The sequence below is a fragment of the Leopardus geoffroyi genome, chromosome A2 (genome assembly GCF_018350155.1).
Source record: "Leopardus geoffroyi isolate Oge1 chromosome A2, O.geoffroyi_Oge1_pat1.0, whole genome shotgun sequence".
Lineage (NCBI taxonomy): Eukaryota > Metazoa > Chordata > Mammalia > Carnivora > Felidae > Leopardus > Leopardus geoffroyi.
The window spans coordinates 76,367,734-76,386,490 of record NC_059331.1 but is presented as its reverse complement, the minus strand read 5'-3'; the positions used below and the strand labels follow the sequence as shown (position 1 = coordinate 76,386,490).

Genomic DNA, 18,757 nt, shown 5'->3' with positions numbered 1-18,757 from the left:
AAAAAACCTTATGTAGAGAAAACAGATAAGACCTAAAGAAATGGAAGCTATGCCACATTAATGGGTAGGAAAGTTCAATACTTTATAAACTTGTCATTTCTCCCAAAATCAATCCGTACATTCATATACACCCAATCAATACTGCAAAGTTGTTCTCTAAAAATTTTACAAGCTGTTTCTAAAATTTATGAAAATAGAAAGACTCAAGAACAGTCAAAGCAGCTTAAAGAACATATCGAGATGAGTTTTTCTACTTTTATTCAAACTCATAAAACTAGAACAAGACAATGGCATGTTAGTCAAAGGACAGAGAGGTATACAATTATTATTTGATGATAAAAACATTTTCATTCTTTCCCGTTCTTAATTTTGGCTAGTTCTGCCTCTCTCTTCCTTTTTTCTTGATCAGTCTTGCCAAAGCTTATCAACTTTATTAGTTTTTTAAAGAACAAACTTTTGGTTTATTTACTTTCTATTTTCTAGTTTATATTTATTTTCTAATTAATTAAAAGTGAGTTTAATTTGTTGTTCATTTTCTACATTCTTGAAAAAGATACTTAGCTTGTTTTCAGCTTTCTTTTCTAAGTTATATATTTAAAGCTACATCTTCCTCTAAACTCAGTTTTATGTATATGTCATAAATTTGAAGATTTTTATTAACATTTAGTTCCAAATACTGTCCAATTTCCCTTCTGATTTCTTCTTTTAGTCAAGGTTATTTATAAGTATGTTAACTGCACTTCTAAATATTTGGGGATTCTATAGTTACCTTTTGTTATTGATTCCTAGAGTACCTGCAGTGTGGTAGGGGAACATCCTCTGAGATTTAAATCCTTTTTAATTTGTTGCAAATTGTTTTATGGCTTAGCACATGACCAATTTTGCCAATTTTGGTAATTGCTTCCTATGCTCCTGAAAAGAATATGCATACTGTCCTTGCTGGGTGCAGTTTTCTGCATATTAGTCAATATGGTTCATCATGTTTTCAGATATTTATATGCTTACCAATTTTTTTAAGGCTGGTCTATCAGCTATTGAGAGAGGCACGTTTAAGTTCACCACTGTAACTATAAATTTGTCTTTTCTCCCTTAAATTATATCCATTTTTGTTCTAAAGCTTTATTAGTTATCAGATACCTACAAATTTTGAATTGTTTTCTTCCTGGTAGATGTACCTATTTAGCAAAATCAAAGGTCTCTCTTTGGCTCTATTGATATTTTTTGCCCTCAAGTCCACCTTGTCTGGTATTAGTAGAGCTACACATGGAAAATCTTTTCCTATCCTGCTGCAATCTTTTTATGCCTTTACATTTAAAACTTGTATCTTGTAAGGAATATACAGTTTTATGCTATTTTCTTATTCAGTCTGAAAATCTTTGTTTTTTAGTTTGACTGTTTAGTCATTCATTGTTTAGTCACATTTATAGTGCAATTCATAGTGTAATTATTAACAATATTGTTTTTATATCTACCAACTTGCTGTATGTTTTCTATTTATACAATTTATTTTATGTTCCACCGATTATTTTATTATTCTAATTTTCCCTCTATTAACCTGTGAGGTATGTAAGTACATGAATAGATGTATATATTTTATATACCTCTATATATCTAAATATATTTACATATAGATATATAGTTATGCATTTATGGGGAGAGAGGTATAGTTACACCATATAGTTACACACACACATATATATACACACACATATATACACACACACACATATATATATATACTTACCTATACATATACCATACATATAGTTATCTCAGAAATTACAAATGCATCCTTTGAAACCTTCACTCATTATCACCTCATATAATAATTTTTACTACTTAACAATGACAAAAAGTTATGATTTTTTTAAAGTTCTTTTAACACCCTCAGATATTTTGTTATTATTATGCATTTAATTCTATGTATAACATCACAAAATATTACTATTTAATTTTTATTATAAATATAATTTTATATTTATACGTGTCTTGCTCATTACCAGTGATATTTTTCCTTCTTGCATTTCTGTTTTTCTGTGTCAGGGATCATTTTACTTCTGTCTGAAAAATCTCCTGTAGTGTTAAAAATTTTTTTCTTAAACATTTATTCATTTTTGAGAGATGGAGAGAGACACAGCATGAGCTGGGAGGGCCAGAGAGAGAGGGAGACACAGAATCCGAAGCAGACTCCAGCCTCTGAGCTGTCAGCACAGAGCCTGACACAGGGCTCAAACCCATGAACTGTGAGATCATGACCTGAGCCAAAGTCCGGCCCTTAATTGACTGAGCTACCCAGGCGTCCTTCCTCTGTAGTGTTTAGTGTAATATTTGCTGATGGTAAATCCTGTTTTTGTCCACATGAAAACTCTTTATTTCACTTTCAATTTATAAAATCTATTTTCATCTAGTGGAGAATTCTAAACTGGCAGTTATTCTCTTTCATCGTTAAATATGTCATTACATTGTCTTCTGGCTTCCATCATTTCTGTTAAGGAATCAGTTGTCCATCATATTGGTACTGTTTTAAAGGTAATGTATCTTTTTTCTTTGCATACTTCTAATATTTTCTTTCTTTCATTTTCAGCAGTTTTATATGCCAAAGTGTGGCTCTCATTGTATTTATCCTACTTGGACTTCATATACTTCTTGAATCTATTATTCAGTATCTTTGGTCAGATTTATAACATTCTTGAAAAAATATTATTTCTTCCCTATTGTCTTTTTCCCTTCTGGAACTCCAATTTCTTATAGGATTTACCTTCACTGAAACTTCTTTTAAAAGATGTGCTTCCAAAAGAAGGAAATGCAACCTAAAAGAAGAACTTCAAAGTAAGAACCAGCAGTAAAATAAAGAAACTGACAAACACTGGGGTAAACAGAAACAAGAATTTATTACATAAAATATTATTATCATTATTATTTACAACTTATTTGAAGAATATAAAAATGGGTCAAAACTAAAATAAGGAAATGTTAGATCTGGGGGATGTGGCATTTAAGTGTTCTAAGAATATGTGCTTTTCAAGTGAGGGATAAAAATGCTGATTAACATTCAACTTTTCAGTCACATATGTGTGTTTAAAATGTAAGACTGTTTATTTAAAGAAGATAAGTAGAACACAAAGCTTTATAAATATTATTGGAGCAATAGGGTTTTTAAATAAAAACAATCTACTAAAAGGTTGAAAGGAGGGGGAGAAATGGAGCACAGCGTGAAAGCAGATAAACAAAAATCACAAAATAAGATGGAAAAAATAAATAATGAATACATCACTTTAATTGAATTTGACAGTTAAATAAAAAATAGGGTTGGATGAAATAAAATGGAACAATCTTCTGTTTAAAAGAGACACATTTCAGTGTGCAGAAAGATTACAAGTAAATGGATGGTAAAATATATACCATGCAGTCAGTAATCAAAAGAAATGTTCTACATTTTTGCAAGAATCAGCAAAATTTTTCTGTAAAGGGACAGATAACAAATATTTTTGGGTATATGTCACAACTACTGAACCCTGCGATTGTAGTAAGAAAGCAGCCATAGACATTACGTAGACAAATGAGCATACATGTCTTCTAATAAGACTTTATTTACAAAAACATGTGACAGGCCATATTTGGCCCACAGGCCGTAGTCTGCTGACCTTTGGTCTATTGAAAGGTCATAATCATGGGCCTGATAGATATACAAAAAAATATTTTAAGATATCATGATTTTATAGGAAAAATCAATCTCAGAAGCTGGACTAGGTATTCAATAAAAATACAGAAAAAGGAATTGAGCAAAAATGGTAGACAGCCCCAAGTTTTTACTCTCTTATTCATCTTAACCCATCATTCCTTTTCTTTTACCTCACTCCCACCATATACCAGTTCTAGACAAAGTAAATATTAAGACAGAGGCTTAGGAAAGTGATATCAGATAGAAGAGTTTATCGGAATAGAATCTCCAAAAAGTATAGGATGGAATTTAGGTGATCTTCTGGCTGACAATTCTGAGGCAGTGCTTCTGAAGCCACCTTTATGATATCACAACTTGTGTTAAAGAGGTTCCCAAAACTGAGCCCACCAGCATCTATGAATAATTATTCAGGAAACTATTAGAGGACACTGATCAGCCTTTATACTTTGAATTACAATAATAAAGCCTTGGAATAAGGTAAGCAGCAAGACAGTATAAACATGCTGTTTTACAGTTTATTTATTTACAGTTACTTACTGCCTCTTAATTATAATTATTACCACTAGGTGGCACTCATCCAAAGCTGTATTTACCCAGGAAGGTGAATTAGATGTTGCAAACTGACATGGCCCAACTCTAGCCCACATAATGTGTTTTGATTGGCCCATGATGTTTTCAGAATTTTGTATTACTGGTGTATGTTTAATTCCATATTATAAAACTGTATTTCTTGCTTCTCCACCTGCCAGCAGCTAGCTGACTCTACCAGGCCCTTTCTATAGAGACAGTATGCACTCTCACATGAGACCCTGCTTAGTTTTCTCATCTTGTCTGCTTTAATCATTTCTAGTCCCATCTGGCCCCTATAGGTGTTTAACTGTGTGATCTTTACCCTACAGTTGCACCAGAAAATCTCAAGCAATGGCTGTTTATTTAAAAAAAAAAAACAACCTAAGGAAAATATAATTTAATACTGAAATGTATCCTAGAAATATAGATGTAAAGAGAAAAGATATAAGACTGACATTAAGATCTGGTTTCTACCTTACAGAATGAATACTGAATTAGTGAAAGTAAAGGACACTTGGAGTGAGGTAAGCAGTAAGACAGTATAAAAAGGTAAAAAAACCAAAGGCATCCAGCAAATGTCAGTTGACTGGGTCCATTACTGGCCTAAGCAACTGATTTAGATTCATGCATTAAATTCTCAAGATCATTCTATGAGATGTGTTCTTCCTTCCCATTATACAGATAAGAAAGCTGAGGCCCAGAGTTATATAACTTCTCCAAAGTCAAACATAATAAGTGGCAGGAGTGTGTTTACACCCAGGTAGGTCTAATGCAAAGCTCAACCTCTTCTATTCTAAGGTCCTTGATGCAGACAGATTATTTGGTAATCAGTTTGGCATATAGTTTGATTTGCTCTGCCATTCATACTGAATCTTCCTGAGTCTTAAAACTGATTTATCCTGATGTTTCCTGTTGAGTAAGGAGATCGTTCCTGAAGGAAAACAGTCAATGAGTGTGCTCCCCTGTCTTCTCCATTTTGAAGAAGTGCCATGGTCCATGTAGACTGCAATCATTCTCTCCCTTTTCTTCCAAGGATTCCCCCTCCTGTGAGATCTTCAGAGCTCCCAGGGATGTTTACCCATGCTTGAAAGAACCAGAAAACCTGGTCCTTCAGTGGCAGAGGCCATTCCTTTTTATAGTTGCTGCCGCATGGTGTCGCTATTGAAACGCAGGGAACACAGCCACCCAGGTAGGGTCCCTGCTGCACAATGTTGTTGCTGAGTCCCAGGAAGGTGCTGGGGCTGGAGACCTCCGCAGAGAAAAGCCTTGGTGACCGACAAGCACCACTGCCATCCATCATTTATCATTTTCCTTCTCTGCAGGGAGAAGGTTCTCCTTAGTGTCTCGTATAACTATGATGATTCTATGCCGTTGTAGGCCTGTGTGCCCCATGACTTCTGTCTTATTTATAAGAGACTATTTCAGTATACACATAAAGACATTTTTACAAGATCCACACTTAATCTCCAGGGTGGCTCAATCTGGAAGTGTTCTCAGTCTCGGCCATGTAATTGGCCAGAATTACCACTCCTCCCTCCCCCCTTCTTTACCAACCCCTAATGTGAAAGAACTTCTCCATCTTTGTCCCAGTGACCATCCCCCTTTTTTTTTACAAGGAAGAACAACATTCCTTTATGGCAATAGTTCACCTTTTTGCAAAAGCATGGTCCATTTAGACTGAGTGACCTTAATGCCTGTAAATCTTTCTACTGCTCATAGAATTACTCTGCATGGATTAAATCACCTTGCATGCATTAAAGCAACATATTTTGCTTTCAGAGATTTGACGTTCACTGACCGTGTGAAGCATCCTCAGCAGTTCAATACCAAGTGGATGATCCCCAAATCCCTTCTTGGTAAAAAAAGTAACTGGTGTCATTATTATTTGCCACTTAAGAGTTAGGGGAGCATGCAATGGAACAACAAATGATATTTAAATAAAGTTTCCAATTCAGCAAAATCTTTCCCTCTTATAATTCGATTGTATGCCAGTGTTCTTTCTCATGAAAGTATTTCTGTGTCGTTAAGTACAGACATGAGATAAAAGAGTAAATACGAAGACAATGCTGAACATAGAGTTGAGGATTGCCACATAATTAGATCAGAAGCAACCTTGGTAAATTATCCATTTTGCTGTGGACATATAGTAATATAGACATCTGGTCATTCAACTCTCCACTAATCTGAACAGAGAGAAATTCACAAATAACCCAAAGTCAAAGTCCAAATAAACTGTGCATTATCTTCTGCTGCTTCCCAACTCCCTTCAACCGACCTATAAGCAGCTGATCCCCAAGGTCTGGCTCAAATTTTCCTAAAGCCTCCACCCCAGCTCTGATCCCCTGGGGAAGGGAGAGGGTGTTCCAGTGAACACCAATGGTAACAAGCAATAAATAACCACTGCCTAATTCCTGAGTCCTGCCTCATTATTCCCATAAGTAGGAACTCAATTACTGTATCCCACTGTAAGTGAGAAGTACCTGTATCCTAATCTCTAAGATCTTGCAGGGAGTAGAATTGCATATCCCCTCCCGTCAATCAGTTCTAGAGGTAATTAGCCAACGAAATCATTTTTTTAATGTTTATATATTTTTTGAGAGAGAGACAGAGTGCGAGCCGGGGAGGGTCAGAGAAGGAGACACAGAATCCAAAGCAGACTCCAGGCTTGAGCCTGAAGCGGAAGTGGGGCTCAAACCCACAAACTGCAAGATCATGACCTGAGCCAAAGACAGAGGCTTAACTAACTGAGCCACCCGGGCGCCCCTCAGGGAAATCATTTTTTAAAAAATTAGTATAGTATTAATTTCCCTAAGAACTAAGAAAAATAATTTCCTGACAGGTCATATATTTTTTAAATGGAGGGTATTAAGTAACTAGTACTTTTTACACCAGTGATATAACCCCTCTCTAAACAAAAAGGAAAAGTTTAGAATTTTAGGAAGGTCTTATTGACCATGAAATTCAAACAGTGACTTTTTCACTTACAGATAAGGAAACTCCTTGCCATCAACATTAATTTTCTCATCTGCTAAATGAAGGGCTCCAAAACGATTTGACCTCAATTGCAGAGTTACTTACTGGGGTGAAGAAAAAAAAGCTAAAATTCCTATCTAAGGCACTTTCTATCACCACATGCTGCATTAGAACTAATCAGTCGTTGTCTTCTAAGACCGCATGCCCCTCCCCCAGAAGTCAATGGTCTTCTACATCAGAATTCCAGGATGCAGCGTTTAGAACATTTGGCTGGAGTGGAGAAGGAAAGTTGCTGGCATCGTGGCTATTCTTTTGTGGTCTACAGGCAATCCAAACAACAGTTGTGTGCTGTTATATTTCAATTCTCAAAGACTGGTGGGATCCCATGTTATGGTATGCTTAAAATAAAAACAGAGAGACCTCCTTTCTGAGGCTGTGGGTCGACATGCAGTTTTGTGCCACTTCATCAGAACTCGGTCTTTTGACCAGAGCGTTTATTACAAAGTGCAGCAAAGCACAACACAACCGCAAGAGAAACATTAGAACTCTCTCCCCCTTGGGAATTAGTCTGAAGAGATTTTCCTTCAGAAATCACATGTCTGCCTCGGTGCTCACTACACCCTGAACTCTTTTCCCTGCATTCATCTCCCATGGGCTTCTGCAAAGAAAAAACCTTGGTGAGTTGGGAACTGGGCAAATACACATTTTATGGCCTCTTTCGTTGAACATCCACCTTTCTTTGGAATGCCAACTATCTCATCAAGTTATCTTTAGGAGTGAGAGTTGGGTTGGCACAGAGGCACTCTTAGTCCTAATGAAGTTGAGATGTGGGACAGAATATGTAAACGAAGATATCCTTCGGCGACTGGGAAAAAAAAACTGAGCAAGTCTAATATTTTGAAATTAGAAAAACTGAAATAAGGGAATTTATTGTATGTGGAGTTAACTCACCTATGCACAGAAGGCTTTTGAACGTCTGTCACTGGCTTCCCAAACAGCTCCTGTCCCCCTCCTGTTGGCTTAGGTTCAGGACAGACTACTTTGCATCTCTATTCTTTTTCTGTGATCCTGAGAAGGTTAAAGATAGAAAAGGATTTCAATTTGCTTTTTTTATTTTTAATCTCTATTTTCCCTTCTTAAAAAAAGAAACGTTGCACTTGGCTGGAACTTCTATTCCATAGTTGCCTGAGGCTGGGTTGGAGCTGCAAAGTTGCAAAATAAATCAGAACAAGCTGTGCTCTGGTGTTTCTAAATTATTAAACATTTACATTTGACTGGTCAAACAGCGTCTTTTTTCTAAATGTATACACCCTTGATTGAGCGGCAGAGGTTGGTGTCGGTAATTTGGAGGGTACCTCATTCTATCAGAAGACATAGTTTAGGCCCAAGTCAGCTAAACTCTGCTGATGGGATAGAAAATTTAAGTACAAGGGTGGACTTTAAAAAAAAACTTATACCCATAGAGTACATAAACACTCTAAACCAGCAAAGCAAAGAAAATGATGTGTTTATGATGCTAATTACTGAACTTCACCAGCTCAGTCCAAGATATATTAAAAAGTTGCTTATGGGGCGCCTGGGTGGCGCAGTCGGTTAAGCGTCCGACTTCAGCCAGGTCACGATCTCGCGGTCCGTGAGTTTGAGCCCCGCGTCAGGCTCTGGGCTGATGGCTCAGAGCCTGGAGCCTGTTTCCGATTCTGTGTCTCCCTCTCTCTCTGCCCCTCCCCCGTTCATGCTCTGTCTCTCTCTGTCCCAAAAATAAACGTTGAAAAAAAAAATTAAAAAAAAAAAAAATAAAAAGTTGCTTAGACTGGCAACGTACCTTGTTCCATTGTTAGGCTTTAGCCTTATTTCCCCCCTAAGGTCAGAGCACTAGCCCTGAAGGAAGGGGCTAGGAAACCTGAATAATGTTATGAAGTGATCCAAGAATAAAAGAATGCTTAAGGTAATTTCTATTCTTTCGGGATCCTAAGGTCATACGCTCTTTAGTTTGAAAAAAGTTCATGAAGCTTTCCAAGATGACAGCTTTGTAACCAAAAGAGAAATGGAGTATGGTGTAGTCTAGTGTCTGTGTGAGTTGTAGGTGATAATATTTAAGGGTACACCGTACATGATGGAAAACCAAAGTAAATGCTAATAATCTGCTCTGGAAGAAAACTCATTTAGATTATCTACTTTCTTGTTGCCATTTTCCAAAAACTTTTTTTTTGTGAATATTCTACAATTTGCATACTTTGCAGATTGGGAAATATAGTGGTTATCCACAATAGTTAATGAGAACAACCCAAGATTTCCATTTTTTCCATAGTGTTTCAAAACCTCTAGGCTAAGTCATCCTCTCTTTGACGTATCTTTAAACACTACACCTAGTATCAGATTATTCCATCACATAGCATTTTGTTAAAATATATTGAAACAAGTATGTAATATGATATTTCCTGCGGTACAATATTCCCACCTTGCAAATGTTCCCACTAGCGACCACTCGTAATCACATTATGTCCGAGTGGTGATTGAGGGAATGTCTAATAGATTAACTTTCCCATTCTCCTGCACAGTCAGCTGTTCCCAGGCTCCCATTAACGGTTGCTTTTAACCAGATTTCTCTTGAATGATAAGATAAAAAGGGGCAGGGATCAGAAAAGTTGTGAATTGATAACCACTGTACTGCTTTAGCCCCCAGTACGGATCCAGGGCATGGATGAAGAGACAGTTATATGGGACAGAAATAATTCTTTGGGTCTTCATCTTCTGTCCTTAAGCCCCAAAATCAGTCTGTTCAATTTTGGTCTGAAGAAGGCACTCGGGTCTCAGAAGCCATAGATTCCAATATCTCACCCTACCACCACCTCCTGACTTTCCTTTTCTCAGAAGATCTCGTTTTTACCCCAGAGACCTCCCTCTCCTTCATTCCACATCTCCCCTCACCCAAGTGTGCGTGTCCTCTCAATAGTAGCTTTCCTACTGACACTGAATGTCATGATTTACCTTCTCTACCTTCTCACCAGCACCTCCGTTTACCTCCAATCTATCCTCCCACTACCCACTCTGCATACCACCTGATCCTTAGATGAAAGACAAGAAATAATCCACCTTTTCTCCTATTCTATCTAGGGGACTGAGCCTAAATTGAACAACACTGCGAGTTGAGGAAACCAAACTTCTGGGCTCTGACTTCACAAGCCATGGGTGCCTCCTATCTGCACTTTTATTAGCTAATGTAAGTTTTCCCTCCCATTGCATGCAATGGCTCTTCTCAATGTACACCATCACTTTTCTGCCATTAAATTCACAGCCTAACTCCTTGTTCTCACACCTCTTCTCAATGTTACCTTCTACTCAGACTATGCTCAAAGCTTTCACTGGTTTGTTTGCTTGCTCTTTAGTTTTTTTTTCTTCTCATTCTGAACTTTCCATCCTATCTGCAAATGTATTTACCACCAATCCATTTTTACCCTTTTTCCTCTGGTCTAAGTTCTCCCTACTCAGGTGATGTCCGGGTGGTCAACCACCCAGCCCTTGACCTCATACACTTCCTTCAATAATCTACTGTCTCTCTTATATGTTCCACTTCTTCTGTTCTACCTGCCTGTTTACCACCCCCCCCCGCCCATTACCATAATTAGTTAATGATCCACAGATCCCACATTGAAGGGTGAGATGTGCAATATATTTGCCATCTAGATCTGCTGAATTCTGGCGCCCCCTCTCAGCACTCCACTGAAGTTGCTCTTGTCGGGGCCCACAATAACATTTTCACCAAATTGAATAGCCATTTGTAGTTTCTATCTTACTGGATCCCTCTACTTTAATAACACTGCTAATCCTACTCTTTTTAAAATGTGTTATGCCCTTCTTCTCCAAGACATACTACTTTCTTACCTCTATCCCCATTTCTGTAAGTGAATCTCTTTCTTTTACATATTCTTTAACTTTGGGTGCTTATCTCAGTTCTCTGACTTAATCCCAGACCCCCACCCAAAAAAAAATTTGTAAAATTCACTCATATTATGTCATTTTTAACTATCATCAGAATGCTTTTGACTTCCAAATCTGTATTTCCAGATTTCCAACTCCCTCCCCTTCTTGTGATTTTCACTAGCTAGCTGAACCTGATTATTAATTTTTGAGAGAACCTAAATCCAGTATTTCTAAAACTAATCTCTTCCCACTGCCCTGCATCCTTTCCTCAAGCCCTTCTGCATCCCCAATACGCGCTGGCTATACGGCAGCCACCCTAACTCAAGCTTAAAATCTGACGTACCTTTCAGTCCCCTACTCCCTCGCTGTTTACAGCACATTCTTAACTTAGTCATGGATTATACCTCAAATATTCTGGTACTGGAACCCTCTTCTCAAACTGCACTGTACCTGCCAGGCACCAGGCTGTGATCACAACCTTCTCAGAGATGCAAGAGATTCCTTCACACTCTCTCTGCTACTCATTTTGTCCCTTCGTTTTCACTGTCCACAAGGGTTCCAATCACTCTTCTTAGATGAAGGCTGATTACATCATTTTCGTGTTTTGTACCCTTCAGTGACTGTCTACAGAATAATGCCTGGGCAACTTACCGTGGTACTTCTTTAGGATCTAACCCTTGCCTAACTCTTCAGCAATGAATGTCAGAACCCCCTGCCTTGAACCTGCTGCTGCTGCTGCTGCTGCTGCTGCTGCAACATGGAAATGGATGGTATTTCCCATATTCTTAAAACTGTTTCTCTCCTTGTTGCTTTCACTCACATGATGCTTTTTCCTTTTTTCCTTTAAGTGGAGGATTTCTAAGGAGAATATCCAGTTGAAATTGTATTGTGAACGATTTCCATAAACAGTGAGAGTTAGAGGTAAATGTTCTCTGATAATCTTTTTCCCTTTTGTCCTCCAGGATTCAATTATATACCAGACCTCTATTATTCTTTTTCTGTAAAATGAAGCTATTCAGCAAAAGTTTGTCCATCATTTATGTGAGAATAATTTCCCCTAGTGGATATATAGAGTACAGTAATTTTGGCACACACAGGATCTAATACTGATTCAGAAATTATAATCCTCTTCTGAGATGTCTGCTAAAGTACAGATTCTTCAGTACTTGTGGGAGGATGCTAAAAATCACAAGGAGCTAAAAGAAACTATGACAGACTTCCAAGGACAAACGTCTCCGCTATAGGTGAAGACAACACGTGTTACTTGTCCCTTCCCTATCTCCTAGTGCTGGTCCACTTTCTCACCGCCATGTTGTGAATTATAACAGCATTGGATGGATACTGAAATTTGGAGGCAATGCCAAAAAAATGGCAATGAGAAGGGAGTTTTGTATGTTGTTTTTATATCTTGGTCTAAAATGTATTCCTTTGAACCAGATTTAAGTGTCGTGAGGAACTGTCATAACCTGAGGCTCATTTGGATGTGTTCTAGTCCTTGTAAAGGCAGGTAACAGCAAGCAGGACCTGTCTTTGCTTTTATTAAGCTTCTCTTGTGTCTCGTAGGAACCATAACTGTGGAAGGAGTTTCTCTAATGTCTTTTGCCTGAAGTTTCCTACCTCAATCTCTGTATCAGATGCCACTTGTGCCTGCCTTACACCTTCTCAGCCTCATGTCTGATTTCAGCCATGTCACGGCAAAGAGCTCTGTGAACATTTTGTCTCATGGCATACTAACAGCACTAACACCTCAAGCACCCAGGGCTTCTCGGTGTCACAACAGAAGACACAGAAGACCACTCTGCGTGAATACATTTGCAGCCAAAAGCTCAGGGAAAAAAGCCAAAGTTCCTGTTGAGGAACTGTCAACCAATGGGGGTCAGGGAGGGATGGTGAATCACTGCTCTCTGTTACTCCTCAGGAGGATAATTCTAAGAGGCATCTAGCACTCCTCAGGGATCCAGCCCCAGTAACTCATGGAGATGACTTACAAACTTTTGAGTGCCCAGCAGGAGTGAATGAAAAAAAGAGTGGTGGGACTTCTGCTAAGGATCAGTTGGTGCCATGCTGGCAAAACAGGAAGAATGGCGGGAAACCACATAAAAGAAAACCAGCTATTAGCCACCCCATCTGTCAGTACACTGCATCCTTCCCTTATAATCAAAAGAGAAAGACTGCAGTAAAACATGCTATGTCTACCGAAGGCTCACAGGGAAATGCAAATGAAGATGAGCACACAACCAGTAATCACGATACATCTGTGGAAAGACTACAAAGCAACGGAGTTAATACAGCAAACTGCATGGAACTTTGGAAAATGTATAAATGGAGACAGCTTCCTCCCAGAGAGGCTCAGGAAGACTTTGTACCCCTCAAATACTCAAATAAAGATTTACAGTATTTAAAAGCTGATCATTACTTTAAAAGAATACTCTAGAGATTGGATACCCAGAAAAATGAACAAAGCTAAAAGACAATTAGTGAGCTAAAGATCAAGCTAAGGAATTCTCCCTAAATGAAATCCAAAGGAACCAACTGATAGCATGGAAGAAAGGATAAGAGATATAGCACGTACATCTTTAGAGATTCCAGAAGCACTTCCAGAAGAAGACAGCACAGAGGACAAAGTGTGTGTGTGGGCGGGGGGGGGAGGGGGGTGGGGGGTGGTGGTGGCACATAAAATAAATTAAAGGAAATAAAAGAAGACAATGTGTGAGAACTGAAGAGGCTTGGTGCAAGATTGAACGTGTCTGCTTAAGTGTCAAGATTAAAAATCTTGATTAAAAATAGATTAAAAATAAATCCTACAGAAAGCTCCAGCTTTTGTACACACAAAAGTAAAATATCAAAGCATCAAGGAAAAATTCTAAAATGTAGAAGATAAGGAAATATAAAATATTTGTTATAAAATAATAAGGATTAATTTTCCTAGATGATGAGAGGATTGTGCCTCCTAGAAGACTGTCCTTATTCTTCAGAGAAGTATCCTGAATAATTAAAGGTGAAATCCCATGATGGCTGCAACTCACTTTCAAATAAATGGTTAAGCAAAAGAATGCACACACGTAGAGAGAGGGGGACACCAGGCAAATATGGCTAAATGCTCATGTAGGTGGCAGGTACCTGCATATTTCCTATACTAATCTTTCAACTTTCCTATTGATTTGAACAGTTTACCACTATGAAGTTAGGGAAAAGTTCTCAAGATCTTGTTGACTGTCAACTAACCAAAAATTATCTACCAACAACCAGGTGTCGGATTGAAATTAGGCATCTTTCTAGTAACACTAGATACAAGAGGATAATGGTGTGGTATCTCTGAAGTTCTGAGGCAAATATCTTTTGGCTTTCCCAGCTAGAAAAACTATTATTCAAATATAAAGGTGAACTATATTTCAATACAATTAAAATTAATGCAGGTAAGATAAAGTCAAATTAAGCACTAATACGTGGAGTCAGTAAACTATTCATCTAAAATCCCTCCTAAAAATCTCCTAAAAATAATATTAGAGGAAAAAAGGTCTAAACTGACAAATACAAAGAGAACATGGGAAGGGGAAGGGGGACAGTAACGGAGGAGCAATTTCCAATCAGTCTCTAGAAAACAACATCTATGGATTTAATGAGACTGAGGAAACTATGGTCACAAAGCCAGATGGTGCATGCAGAGCAACAGTTCACTTGCTAGTGCTGGGAGGGGCTTAGGGTTAGGAGAACCAAAGTACAGAGGCAAGTGATGAGGACACGCAGGGCAACACTGAATTTCTGTGGACACCACAAAGGTTGTACACGGTTAACTCCTCCATCCTCCTTCCTGTGTGACCCAGTGAGCTAAGCTCCTCCCATCTCCCGCCTTGGGCAAGAGACTGGCAGTTTCTTCTCTGCAGAGCTTAGGGGTCCTTGGGATATACCTCTACTAATGGTATTTTGTGGAACAAGAAAAACCGTCAATGAGTGAGTAGTCTTCAAGCTAAACCACACGTGGCATCCAATTGGCTTTTCAGAGTCTCTCTATGAAATATTCATGGGAATGAAATTTTAGGAAGCATTTGATAAAGATGAAAATAGGGAAAAAATTTTTCATATTTTCCAATAGCAAAAAAACAATCTTAGAGCTTTTTAAGGTTTTCTTCAAAACTGTTATCTTCATTTAATATCCTCAGAGCAATCAGAGAAGATATTCTATAAAACAAGAACACAATGCTATGGAAAATGAATTGAAGAACAAAAAAGGGCTCCTAGAAATAGAACTATTTAAGGACAATCGCAGGTTTAATTAAAAGATGAAAATTAGGGAAATCTCACAAAAAAGCATGGCCAAAAACCCTATGATGAGTGGGGAAACATGATAAAAAAGACAATGAGTTGAAGAGGTCCAATATCTTACTGATGACACGCTCATAAAAAGAGTAGAGAAAAAGGAAAGGGATAAAATTTTAACAGAGTAATGCAATCAAATTTCCTGAAGAAATTTTCCCACATCAAAATGGCCCACAAAGTATCTAGCACAACAGGTGGCCTTTTATTTACTTAATATTTTATATTCAATTAATATGTCAGCAGATATAAAGGAAAAACATTAAGTACATTAAAAAACTAAATTTGAATCACTGTTTGTAACAAACTGCCTATGTCTCAAATTAAGAATTACGGTATTTAAAAAAAAAAGAATTATGGTATTTTAGCTTTTGAATATCAAAAATTTCAGAAAACTCTTCCAGAGTTAATGAGCTAAAACTTCTAGTCCAAATCCAATCTGCAGTCCTTGTCATACAGCCTAAAGCTAAGAAGGGTTTTTACATTTTTAAATAGAAAAAAACAAAGAAGAATATATGACAGAAACCATACGTGGCCCATAAAACCTAAAATATTTGCTACCTTGGTTTACTGACCACCTATACTAAGCATAACAATGAAATCTATCTGCTGTCTTTCCATTATGTTAGTCCTCTTCCAGAACATGAAAGAGGTTCTAAAAGACTCCATCCCTAAGACACTGAGAAATAGGGGTATCTTAGATTCACGGATGTCTAGACAGCCTCTGCCAAGTGGTACCTTACACCACAGGGGGTCTGAATACAAATGATTTGGTGCTGGGTTTGTTAGTTACATGAGAAAACACCTACGGTTGTCAAATGCCCAGGAGCAGTGGACGGGCCAGTAAGGACCTAGAGAGAACATACCTGAACTAAAGACATTCACATTAAAAACACACAAAAAAATGTGCTGTTGCTGACTAATCAACACATCCTATTTGTATAAATTGGTGTGATTTGTACTAAAGTCATTGCCATATGGATGGATGTCAGGTTCTAGAATTTCTGCTGCCTCTGTAACTTAATTTGCTCATTTTCATCGATACCTAAGAATGAAAATTTTGCTTATACTGAGACAATCCCCTCTTCTCATATATTTGTAAATTTCTTGGATTAAAATATTTCAGGATGAAGATTTTCATGAGATGTGATAGAAAAAATATCTTAAGGCAAAAGGAGATGTGGCTTTGGGCTGAAGCTTATAAGATCTAATGCGATAGACCAACTTCCCAATGACCCCCAATAATCTCTACCCCATGCTAGTCACACTCTGTGTAATGCCCTCTGCTGGAATGAGGGCTGGACCTCTGACTTGTGCCCACTAGGCATGGATTAGGTTGCAAAAATGATGACTTCTGTCTTGCTAGCAGACTCTCTTGCTGCCTTTAACAACATGTCTGAGAAGCCCACATGACAAGGAACTGTGGGCAACCTCTAGCCAACCATCAGGGGAGAACCAAGGCTTTCAGTACGACAGCCAGTGAGGAAGTGAATCCCACTGATGTCCACTGAAATAGCCTAGATCCAGGCCTGCCCCAGATGAACGTGGTGATGGCTGCAGGCAACATCATGATTACAGCCTTGTGAAAAAAAATGGAACCAGGGGACCTAGCTAATCTGGGCCCAGATTCCCAAATAGAGACTGTAAGATAATCAGTATGTGCTGTTTTAATTTTGTAAGTTTTGGTGTGATTTGTTACACAGCACTAGATGATTAATACACATTATCATAGGAAGAACATGTTTTGTGTGTTGTTCTAGGACCAGTTTGTGATTCTGCCAGTGTCTCAAGATGGTGAATATTCTACAGTACGTGTGAGGAGCTGTGCCACACCAAGTCTTTAGTTCAGTTAAATTCTGCACCCACACATTACTTCCTCTTTGACTTACCCATTTTCTTATTACTATAACCCACATATCTAAAATTAAAAAAAGTAAGAGTCATCTCTAGTCTTGGTGGAAATTCATGTGTCTCTTTGGGAGATGAATTAGTACCTTGCCAGATACCCCTTACCAAATAACAGATCCTGTGATATGTAGAAACATTTATTTTAGAGTATTTTATTACTCTTCAAATAAATAAGGAGATAGTGTTATCAAGTAATATTCATTCAAAACATTTTAATACTGAAAAGTGTTCAGTAATTTTTATTTCCTCAATCACATATTTGAGAGCTTAATAAGACACATATGACAAAGAGATAATATTATTTTATTCTTTTCTTCTGTTTTAAAAGATTACAGTCCACAGTATGAGACTTCACATGGTTTTGCTTTTTAGATCATGTTTATGTCAGTTTCATATCCTTTAAAATGATATCTTACCTTATTTAATAAGATCCCAAAGTTGATTAAAATTTTATTTAGTGATATGATTCTGTAATTTGCTACAAAATAATGCGTGTGGCAGAGGAAGAAAAGGAATGGCTTGGGGGCTAGGTTGTTGAAGCTGGTGGTAGACACATTATACTAGACTCTCTAGTTTTGTATAATATTCTTAATTTTCCATGTGTGTGACAAACTTTTATATAAATATTTCATTTTTCCCAAGGATCCTCCTATTGTAGTATTATGTGGTTTTGTTTTTCTATAAAACCACATGCTGCTTTCAAGTTTCTTGCTACACCAACCAGCAAAACAAACACATTTAACATTCTCTATTTCCAATAAGACTGCTCATTTTGCAGGGGACATGCTGTAGAGGCAGTTTTAGTAACAGCTTTTAATAATGACTAAATTTTATTGGTGACTAACAATGGAACAGACATTATGCTATATGCTTTACGTGAATTATTTCACTTGAATCCACAAAGGGATAGATTTATCCCAGGGGTGAGAGGTGACTAGGAACTTACCTGTGTAATTTACCTGAATAAGTTACTAGTATAACTTCTACGTGAGAAACTTATCTCAGAAGCTGAGTATAAGTCAGAATCTCTGTGAAAGACAGTGTACATTGTAAAGCATTGTACCCTCCACTGTGGCCTTATTTTCTCCTATCGTATAATGCTTCTCTGGAAAGTTCTTTGATGTCCTACCAAGTTTGATACCTTTTCTTTAAATACTTGGCCACTGTGCCTCAAAATACTTCCTGGCACAGATTCTGGTAGATGTTTATATTTTATCTTTGAAGGGCAAAGAACATAAATGATTCAGTAACTATTTTCACTGAGATCCTGCCTAGAAAATTATTTTAGTGGTATTAGAAAATTATACACCTGAATAGTTTGATCTAACATTGGTTAAAAGTCTAGTCAACACAAGAGACCACTAGATTTCAAAATGGTTGAAAAGAAAA

At 37.6% G+C, this 18,757-nt stretch overlaps 2 long non-coding RNA genes across 2 annotated transcripts in view; one reads left to right on the top strand and one right to left on the bottom strand.

The window, feature by feature from the left end:
- LOC123606273 overlaps positions 1-18,757 on the bottom strand; it is a 117,688-nt gene that overhangs the window by 58,628 nt on the left and 40,303 nt on the right. Inside the window, exon 3 of the long non-coding RNA XR_006716201.1 lies at positions 8,177-8,293. This is a non-coding gene — a long non-coding RNA (uncharacterized LOC123606273). The remainder of the gene's footprint in view (positions 1-8,176; positions 8,294-18,757) is intronic.
- LOC123606274 lies at positions 4,055-7,543 on the top strand. Its single transcript, XR_006716202.1, has 3 exons — positions 4,055-4,159; positions 4,734-4,776; positions 7,240-7,543. It is a non-coding gene; the product is annotated as an uncharacterized LOC123606274 (long non-coding RNA).